We start from the raw sequence: 10,766 nt of genomic DNA on the forward strand, positions 1-10,766 counted from the left end.
GACGTAACGCCTGTTTTGCGTGATGTAGGCGCATAATCCTGCCTCTTCAGCGATTTCTTGGGATTACCAAAGACTTAACTAAATTGAATATTAAAATTTCGAAATGGTAATAACCGCGATTACCTAATTAAATAGGTTTCCGTGTAGAATAGTGTGTTAGTGTTGTGTGTGGCGGTATTTTGAAAGTATAACGAGGGTAGATGAAGATTCCGTAGCCAAGAGGGAGACGTAACACCGCATCTCCAGTCAGCCCGTGATCACATTCAGTGCAACTTGACCGAAAGGTCGGGATAATGGGTAAGTGTGTAAATACATATTAAATTGTTTAATGGCGATTGTTCGCTTTTTGAAGTGTAAGTATTATCCAAACCAGGGGACATTAAATTTATCAAAGTATATTTTACACTACCTCAATTGAAAAATAAAATTAAAAAAAAATTTAAAATTTCAATGCTCTGGGACATAGAGATGTGTTCCACGATTCTCCGAGGTCGATCTCAGAGCATTGCAATTTATACCTCGTACTAATTGGAATAGCATAATATATAAAGGGGTAAAATGTCTTCTGCTTCCACGTCTGTCGGTTTGCGCTGGTCCTAATGCAACGGAAACATTTAAAAGTGTATAAATTTAGTATGTTATTGTTATTAGCATCCATAAAATGGCACTAAGTCAGATATAACAACATTTTACTTCATATAAGAAAAGTATATTATTATTAGTTTTATTTCGCGTGTTATTATTTTTATATTTTCTATTTATTTTGTCAGTATCCCAAAAAGTTACTTTTTAACATTTTCGTCGCTTTATTATTGAACGTGCAAATTATGAACGATGACAGGTAACTTTGTGTATTATGACAAGGTTTCTTATACATGATCTTTTCATATTATGTTTCAAAAATTCCATCCTGTTTACAAAAGTAACCTACACCGATTCACCTTTCGTCGTCAATTATTTCTGGTGGTTTGCCACGCTATGCATTGCGAACGGAGTGGCGGAAATGTCTCTTACGCTGAAAATAGCATCGCGTGTCGTGCGCGTCGGCAGGCGTGCTCGTGACGTCAGAACCGCGTCGCGCGCGCAGCGTCGCGTTACAAAAACATTAAGAATATTTTATTTACATTGGTCAATAAATCAATTAGACTGGAAACATCGTATGGAATTTACAATGGCCTTGAAATTTCGTACTAGCCGATATTTAAATTTTGTAAACACTAAATTATATTGTACCTATTAGCAATCAAGGTGTCTGAACAAAAATTACTATTGAGGTCAACTCACACTACGGAATCGGCTTAAATCGGCTCAAGTCAAGTCGGAAAAAAACGTTCTATTTAATAATAATAATAAGACTATTTAATAATAATAATTTATTCATAGGCTTAAACAAAAATACAGTTTCGAAAATGTAGTGAAATCTAGTGCTAATGGAAAGTATAGAGCCTCAGCGCTACATGCCGCTTTTTAGGTTACCTTATTACATGGACATTCGCTGACAATTATACTTAATAACAATTATACATATGAAATTCAAATTTATTTATTATTTTGTATAGCATAGGATTATAAATTTCAATTAAAAAAATAGTAAATAACAAGTACAATAAAGGTAGTGGAACAGGTTAATAAACTAATCAGACACTTAAGCCACGGAAGAAAAAAAATTAAGTGATCTCATAATATGTCGTATAAGCTTTACTTTCGTTTCTTAACACAAACAAATTATTTCGATAAACAGAATATTGAAAATTAATATAAGACTTTCTGATGGTATGAAATACTACTACAACTAATATTTTTGGTGCTATCATTTTTGCACTCCAAAACAGCACAATTGGGCATTTTTCTAGGATTTCACAGAATATACCCGAAAGAATGACACAACTATACCATACAAAGCGAAATGGCGGACTGAGCTCATACAGGTCTTTCGAGACCTGTAGTTGGCACGTGTCGGACGCGAACTAGCCACTTCTACTTATGTGCTTAAAACAATACAAAGAAACAATTTGCTACAATTTAATACACAATATTTCGCTCTATTTTGATCGACTTAAGCCGATTCCGAGTCGATAGATGTGGTGACTCTCTATTTTGATGGTACAATATTGGCAAAGTCAATGCAGTAACTATGTTTACCCCAAGATAACGTTTGAATAGGTAGCCCGCTATTGTAGGTGGAAATATGTCACGATGCAATCTCCCATTTTTAAAGCCGCATACTCACTAGCGAGCAACCAGACCGACAAGCCAGGAAACGGCCTTAGAAAATAAAAATGCGTCCAATTTAACGCTTCGTGAAAAGTTGTGGAACTCACTTTGAATTCTGTATTCAGTCTCATGTTTGTGTATGAAATGTATGAAGACAACTTTGTAACTCAGTTTCAGTTGAAGGTGTTTTTTATGTTAAAAATTATTTGATGTATTACTATTGATACAAAGAATGCGATAATAATAATAATAATAATAATAATCTTTATTTCTCTCTCACCACGTTATCCTATAAATAAGTAATTTACATCATGGACTTATTATTAATACATCTTTGTTAGAGACTGGAGTCCATACTAGGATTTGACCTGTGTTACGGACATGAACAGACACAACGAGAAATTCTTTGGATCGACTGAATTCGAACCAACATCTGTTATCTAACCGTGGCTGCTACTTTGTGGCATGCAGTAGAAAGTCTTAACTGGCATGCTGTTTATCACGATTGCACGCATTTACTGCAGGCATGCAGTTCATCTATATAACGGACCTAGATGGGTTCCAGCAGCGGGACATGTGATTGGTTGATGATATTGATGAAGATGATGCCATAATTTTGTAAGCTTTATTAGCCACTGCAATTGTTTGTATTCTATGTAATCATAGACCACAGTCTCATTCAATGACCTTTAATTTATTAAATAGTTATATAGATCTATTAGTTTCTTTTCTTTTACTTTGCGAAACTTTGACATTTAGTTTTCCCAAGGGACCACTACTTACTTGAATGACAAATAGCGCATTTATAATCCAGACGACTTGGATAGAATACAGGAAGACTTTTTCAAATAGAATAGAACCTAGTTTTACTTTTGTTTTTTATGAAGAAAGATTGCTTGAAAATTTGTTAAACACTCTTGTTATAAAAAGAGTTCCATATCAAAAGACTATATACGTATTTAATATATAACATTAGTGTAAAGACATGTTACCTATAAAATAAATATATATTAATATGACCCCTAAGTAACTAAAGCACTTGTGCTATGAAAATCGGAAACAATGACAGTACCAAACACCCAGCCCCGAGACAATATTGAAAAGTTAGTTTTCTATATAGACCCAGCCGGGGATCGAATCCGGAAGCTCAGACGCCATAAAAACGGATGTGTGAGCCCTGCGGCAACGGAGATCGTTAAAACCTGCAATGAAATCCAGTTTTCAAACATCTAGGTCGTCTTAGGAACAACTGTAGAGTCAAGTACGTGAAAAAATAGACGGACAATGCACGCTTCTTTTAACCCTGACTTAAATAGGTTGTAACTGCGCAAAATAATTATGTGCCTCTAGTTAGCGTAATTCAACTAGACTTTTCTTGCATTTATTTTATTGCTGGCCTCTCTGGGTAGCACGTAGAACTGATCGTGTTGTCGACGATCCCAAACCTACAGACGGTTTAGGACCCTGCGTCTATGGAGAAACGTCGGTTCTCTGTGTGTATTCTACCGTCTGTATAACGGGCAATCCTCAAAGAAACTTTTCGAACTGATCCCAACGTCACGTTTCCAAAATCGCACCTCCCGCCCAAGGAATAGAGTCCATCCCTAGATCAATAGTGCCCGACATTGTAAAACCTCGAACCGAATTTTTTTCTGCGCTATGATATGGGCTTCTTCGAAAAGCGAGTGTTGACTCGCTCTCAAAAGCTGGCAACGCATGGGCTCCTTTGATGTTGGGGAAATCCATGGGAGACGACTGATGATGGGTCATGTGGCTAGTCTGCCTACTCCTACTTTGCATTTTTTTTTTAAACTTATGTGAGTAAATATATAATATACATAAAAACGACTGAAACTTTCTCATTCCAGTAGTCAGACATTTGCACATTATAACTTACAAATGGTTTAAAAACATTATTTTCAAAATTCATACAATAGTACTATAATTTTCAAACATATAGCAGTTTTCACATTTCCATTTAATGTTGATAAAATTAGGTAAACGACGTGGAATATTACGAAATACACGTGTTTATTATACAAGTGAGTCGACCATCATTACGTGAAACTGATTTAAAAATAAACCGAGAAGAAGGGAACCCTTGGCGATGAAAACGTTGGTTGTGTTTTCTTATAATTTACGCGAGCTATTAGAGAGTGTTACGATTGCTTTGTAAATCAGCGGTTTTCAACTCAAGTAGAGCTATATAAATTTTTATTAACAATAAGAATTATAATAGGTGAACTGACGAAAGACAATACTGCAATTTGTTATTAATGCTTTTTTTGAGTTCGAAACGGATATTTCCCTTTGTTATAGTCCCTAGACTATGAATTACTTTATCCTTCTATAAAACCCATCGAGTATGATAAAACCATACATATTATATTGTGACATAATGTGTTTAAATTTCTTTTATAATATCAAGTGACGGGACGAACAAGTCGTGCGCCTGATGGTAAGCTACACAGGCGTGTTCAGAACAGTTGCAGTGCCACTTAGAGCTTTAAATCGCAAAGATCTGAACGGCTCTGACACTGCATCCATCAACCTGAGACGTAAGTTGAAAAGGCTGTAATTTTACCAGCACCCTTACTCTTCAAAACCGGAACGCAGTGATGCTGATATTACTGATTGAAGTTAGTGCTGAATTTCTTAATAACTTATAATTTACATCATCATCATCAATCTATGTATACGCCCACTGCTGGGCACAGGTCTAATCTTAGGCAAGTGTTTAAGCCATAGTCTGCCATGCTGGCTCAATGCGAGTTGAATACTTCACACGTTTCCCGAGTGTTGAACCTTCTTCGATGTGCAGGTTCCATCACTATGTTTTCCCTCACCGAAAAGCTCATAATAAATTTCAAGTTTAATTTCGCACACAAATTCCGAAAAACTCAGAGGTTCGAGGTCGCCTTCGAATCTTTAACTCAATGTATATAAAATTTTTAATAAAAAAAAAACACCAATACCACAATCATGTCTCTATCACACTCAAGTGTACGTGCAAAATGAAAAATGTGTACAAACAAGGGTAATAGAAAAAAATGTGAACATTTGAAAATGCATGGTGGGTTCGAATGTTCCGTAACACTGTATATGTAGTGGTGTATGCGGGAACATTACAGCATTTATCGCGATAGGGCGGCATTTACACCGTCAGTCCACAGTCGAACTCCGCGCTCGAAACACGTACCGCGACCATCCCGCGCGCCACCCATGGACTACGATCGACCAAACGAAAATAAAAATTCAAACTATTTAAACAACTACAATAACCCGTCTAACCACTCAAACCCACGATAATATCAACGAACGAACCACGCGATTAAAGAAAATGATACATTCAGTCGGTTTCGAGAACTTTTGCGGACTTTTAAATATTAAAAACAAGTGATATAATCTACTTCAGATTTCTCTGCACTATCCACTTTTTTATTTTTTATTTAATCCGATAATGCATCTCAAGAAATCCTATCTATTTATACATAAAAAACGACTGAAACTTTCTAACTGCAACCTTTAGACCTTTACACACGATTTTTAACAAATATTTACACTCTATTTACAAATGGTTTTGAACATTATTTTCTAAATCCTTAAAATAGAACAATAAGTGTGACCAAAGACATTTTAAAATACAATTAGTGTTTCTAAAAATATACTTTAGAACTTTATTTATAGATGTGTGCTTCATCCCATGTGTAGAAAGACAATTTAATAAGTGTGTTTATTCTAGAAAATTTGTAAATTTAGTGAGTGTTTTGGTGTTGTTGTGCAAACATTTATGACATAGCTTATCTACTTTAAAGTTTTATCGGTAAGTAGAAATTTTATGAAGGTTTTTATTTTAAAGTATTGGATTTTATAGGAAGTTTCTACGAGCATCAAGATTTAAATCTGTGGCAGAGAGTGGATTTTATCTTTTTAAAAAAAGAACATTATATTCTTAACAATTTTACGTTGTAATAAAATTTTAGGCACATAAAAAACAAGTGACGACTACTTTTTAATTAAATTAATAGTCCCAGGCTTACGAAAATCCGGGCCAATAAGTATTGAAAATCACGAATTACGATTCGATCTTTAAATAAAAACTTGTCGAATCTCTACCGAGATTGTTGCCAATGTTCTACTTTTATTCAGCTCATAGTGAGCACTTGAGTTTGGTAGCCTCATGTTTAAAAATATTCACTAGTATTATCCATTTTCAAGGCATTTCATCAACTGTACTAAGATAAGAAATGCACTTTAAAGCTATCTACTTTGTTATTTAGAAAATAAAGCATATATTTGAACTGCAATGCTTGCAGTAATAGTATATAGCAAAGTAATAATATGGTGTGTAGTGTAACCTATCGATGAATAAAAGTCCCTGCTAAATCAGAAGATTGTCATAAATTTTTTTTATTTATTCGTCAAAAAATAGAAAATTATCTTATAAATATCGCTCATAAAAGCCTTTCCAAGTTTGTCCGCAGCGAGGAAGTTTAGATAAATTTAAGAAAAAAAAATCTATTTGTCATATTACACAAAAACTAACTTAATTACGACAAGATAGGTAGGTACAAAAAATACATAAATTTCATATATATACTATAACAAGTAAGCGAATTACAAAATAAAATAGGCAAGTAATTATATTGCTATGCTATTTCGAATATATCTAAGAAACATTACTGAAGTTTATATAGAAAACTGAACGAAACTTTTCTTAGTAGTATTTATAATAACATAATTTATATTACATACAATCACATTAACTATTACAATCAATTTGCTAAGAAGGCCCGGGCCCAGTAGCGGGACGTGTAAATGAGTTGGTGATGAAGAGAGAAAGAGTATAAAAGAAATAAAATAAATATTAGACATCACATACAGGGCAACCCTGACCCTAAAGTAATTGAAGTACTTGTGCTACGGAAATCGGAGACAACGACGGTAACACAAACACCCAGACCCCGAGACAATATAGAAAACTTAGTTTTTTTACATTAACCAGGCCGAGGATCGAACCCAGGACCCCAAAGATGGCGAGATCATGAAAACCGGTATGCAAGTCGTGTGAGGTCGAGCGTAATATGGTAAATAAAAAAAATGTCAATTTGTAGTATAAAAAACATAATAGGTACTAATTTTAATGTATTTTTCTACCCAATGTTCTATACATATCACATATTTACATACAGTAATCCGCTGTTGTACTGTCAATAATATATTTGTAAAAAATGTTTAATATAGTATTAACAATAAATAAATAAAGAAAATAAAAATAGCTACCTCTGGTACCTGGTTCGATACCAATAAATAATAATAGTAATGCGCAAAATAATCACACCAATTTCTTGGCCTCAAAAAGAGCAACATATTTACCTTGGGATACCACTTTGAATATTCAATGCAGAATCAATTTAGAAAAGTTCTTTTTGCAAATTGTTCTTACCGACAGTTGTGCTACAGACATCTTTAAATTGTTCACCTTATAGAAAGAAAAGGCGGTAGTATCCTTAATTTTGCATCTTCGACCTTGGGTAATAAAGTCTAAAGTCCTTGTCCCTATGATTCTGGTGGCACTCCCTAGTCTTCAATACGGAACTCCGCAGTGCTACTCAGAGCTTACAAACGCAAAGACTGAGGGGCACTGCCACTCCGCCCGTCACCCTGAAGCCCTTAACCCTTCAAAATGGGAAAGTAGTAATACTCACATTACTTCTTAGGTAAGGTGGCAGTACTTCCCTGGACGAAGTCATTCACTACTGAGTCGGTATTCACTAGCTCTTGGACACACTCTACAACCAACCCTACCGTCAATACACCTACCAACATTTGTGTAAAAAAATACCTTGTACAATTCGCACTATGTAATAAGGCTACATCCGCAAAATGATAACTTTTCAAGAGAGAATTTTAAAGATTATACGAACAAAATAAATCGGTAACATTTTTGCGCTTAAAGAGGAGGGTTATAATATTTCTCATAGACATAATTTGTTTCCTGTAGTTCATATTATTTTCATGACTTTCATGTGATAAAAGCACTTTTGACATACGATCAATCACCAATGTTCACTTTTAACGTACCTGAACAATTTGTCCTTACTCCGTCCAACCTGAAGCCTATTTCGTAAATTCCTGATCGGCCTTGGCAATTTATGTTCAGACTCATATATCAAAAGGCATAAATCATGTTAACGTTGAGAAATAAACTTTACAATTGTGCATCTTAATAAACGCTTCAATGTGTGTAATGCGAATCACCCCACTTTGCTGTAGATATTTAATAAGATGATATTTTCAGCGGATCGGTGCCAAGTCCAATGACATCGGGTGATATTTTTAAAATTTCTTCCCAATGCCAAACGCTTAAGGTCTTTTGTATACTTACCGTTGTTCATATAATGTAATCACTTTATAATTACTGAATTTTATATGAATTCTGGTTTGAATAAGTTAAACAGATAATAAATGGATAAAAAAATAGATGTTTAAAAATCGAATCATCATCAACCCATTTATACATCCCACTGCTGGGCACGGGTCTCCTCTCAGGCGAAGGCTTAGGGTAGAGTCATTTAGTATCATAAAAAGAAAATAAGAAGTGTTCATACTATTAAAAATATTTAATTCGACACTGTCATTTTGAGGTTTTTAATAAGCATTCGATTTTTAAGACGCTGTGGTAGCGTAATAGTTTGACTTGCCTCTTAAACAGAGGCCGTAGGTTCTAAATTTAATTTGAAATGTATTATGAGCTTTTTGGTGAAGGAGAACATTGTGATGAAAGCTGCACGTAAAAGAAGGTTCAGGACCTTCGGAAAACGTGCTTAATCTCCCAATCCTCATGGGGCCAGCGTTGCGGACTATGGCCTAGAACCCCCCCTAAGAGGAGATCGTGCCCAGCAGTGAGACGTGATTTAATGGATAAACAAAAATATTACTAGTACGACATTGGCGACATTAACTTAGAACTTTAACCTTTATACTTTAACAAAGTACTTATCTTTAATTCATTTACTAAATTTAGTTTAACGTTAACTTTCAGTGAAATTATTCATTATTCACACAAATAATAACAAAACACGAACGCGTGTAAGTACAACCAGCAATACAAAAATAAAAGCTTGCATGATGTAGAAATGAATTTTCTTTTTCACATTTATAGCATGTGTTTACTAAATTTTTGTTAAATGTAAGACGTATTTTGCGTATAAAATACCTATTGTGCTGGAATATCTAAAAAGCTTTTCTTTTACATTTAGTACTAAATGAAGGAGTACGAAATAAAATAACGCAATATTCTTTTATAAACCATTCTGCTAGATAATTGTTATTGAAAAAAGCGAATTTTTGAACGACGACGTTTAGGACATCAGGCGTTTCTGTCACAGGAAAGTCTTTAAACCTTAGAAATTTTCCGAGCTATTTTTGTAATGATAATGATAATGACCAAGTGACCTGAAGTCGTGCACCTGGTGTTAACCGACACGCCTGTCCATAACAGTTGTAGTCCCACTTAGAGCTTTAAATCGCATGGATCTTAGGGACACTGCCATTGCGCCCGACACCCTAAAACATAAGTTAACAAGTCCTGGGTGCTTGTAATATCGAGTATATGACCAGAAATAGAGACGAAATGTCATTTAATTTGTTTGAAAACTATTCTGCCAAATCATTACGATGATAACTGCACTCCGATTGGCCAGCCTGAATTCGGAACAATTGACGTGTGTCGTCAATTGTGTCACTTCAAATCGACCAGTTTAACTTGAGCTTTGCAAAAATTACGTATTTAATATTTAATTACCGATAAAATCTGATTCCGTTTGTTTTGTAATTAGAAGTTTTGCTATTTTTCAAACACCACCAAATGGAAATAGGTTCATATTGGTTACTTTTTTATAATAAATACAGAATATTTTTGGAATATACGAGACGTACACACAGGCAGTTGTTGGCGCTGTACTGTTTCAGCTTTCTAATTCTCTTAATCAATCGCTACCTCCACTTAGAGTCTGATGATAAAATTATTCCATACTTTTTAATCCGTACTAATTAATGTCTGTCACTGATTCCGTACTACATAAAAATTAAACCCGCTGTATACATAACCGCTTCCTCCTTCGATTCTTTTTCTTTTTTTTTTTAACGCACAACTCTTCATAATTGTACCTGTCAGACAACTAACACACACTGAGACATACATAAAACATCACCATAAAGTATAGTAAGTAAGTACAAGTAGGACTCATGCTGAAACATCACACCATTCACACTCACATAAACACAAATTTTTCTTTATTTTAATAATTTGCTCCCAGCGCTAAGCGTTGAATTACCGGTATTTGTAAAAAATATTTTAAGTTTATAAAATACTGTTGATGTATGTGTAATGTAACTGCCTCCGTGGCCGAACGGTTACCATGGCGGTTGGCCTACATTTATATCTCTCGTGAGTTTGGGTGTAACAGGTGGTTGCGTATGTGTGTATCCATGGCACCCACGACACACACACACACACACACACACACACACACACACACACACACACA

General features: G+C 34.7%; 1 protein-coding gene across 4 annotated transcripts in view; it reads left to right on the plus strand.

The window, feature by feature from the left end:
- The first annotated feature begins 5,383 nt into the window (after positions 1-5,383).
- LOC113236813 overlaps positions 5,384-10,766 on the plus strand; it is a 409,563-nt gene continuing 404,180 nt past the window's right edge. For all 4 annotated transcript variants that reach the window (XR_003310980.1, XM_026473010.1, XM_026473007.1 and 1 more), the window contains exon 1: positions 5,384-6,037. The gene's annotated coding sequence lies outside the window, so the exon portion shown is untranslated. The remainder of the gene's footprint in view (positions 6,038-10,766) is intronic.

This window comes from Hyposmocoma kahamanoa, unplaced genomic scaffold (assembly GCF_003589595.1).
Source record: "Hyposmocoma kahamanoa isolate Upper Pololo Valley unplaced genomic scaffold, ASM358959v1 92, whole genome shotgun sequence".
In the NCBI taxonomy this organism is placed as follows: domain Eukaryota; kingdom Metazoa; phylum Arthropoda; class Insecta; order Lepidoptera; family Cosmopterigidae; genus Hyposmocoma; species Hyposmocoma kahamanoa.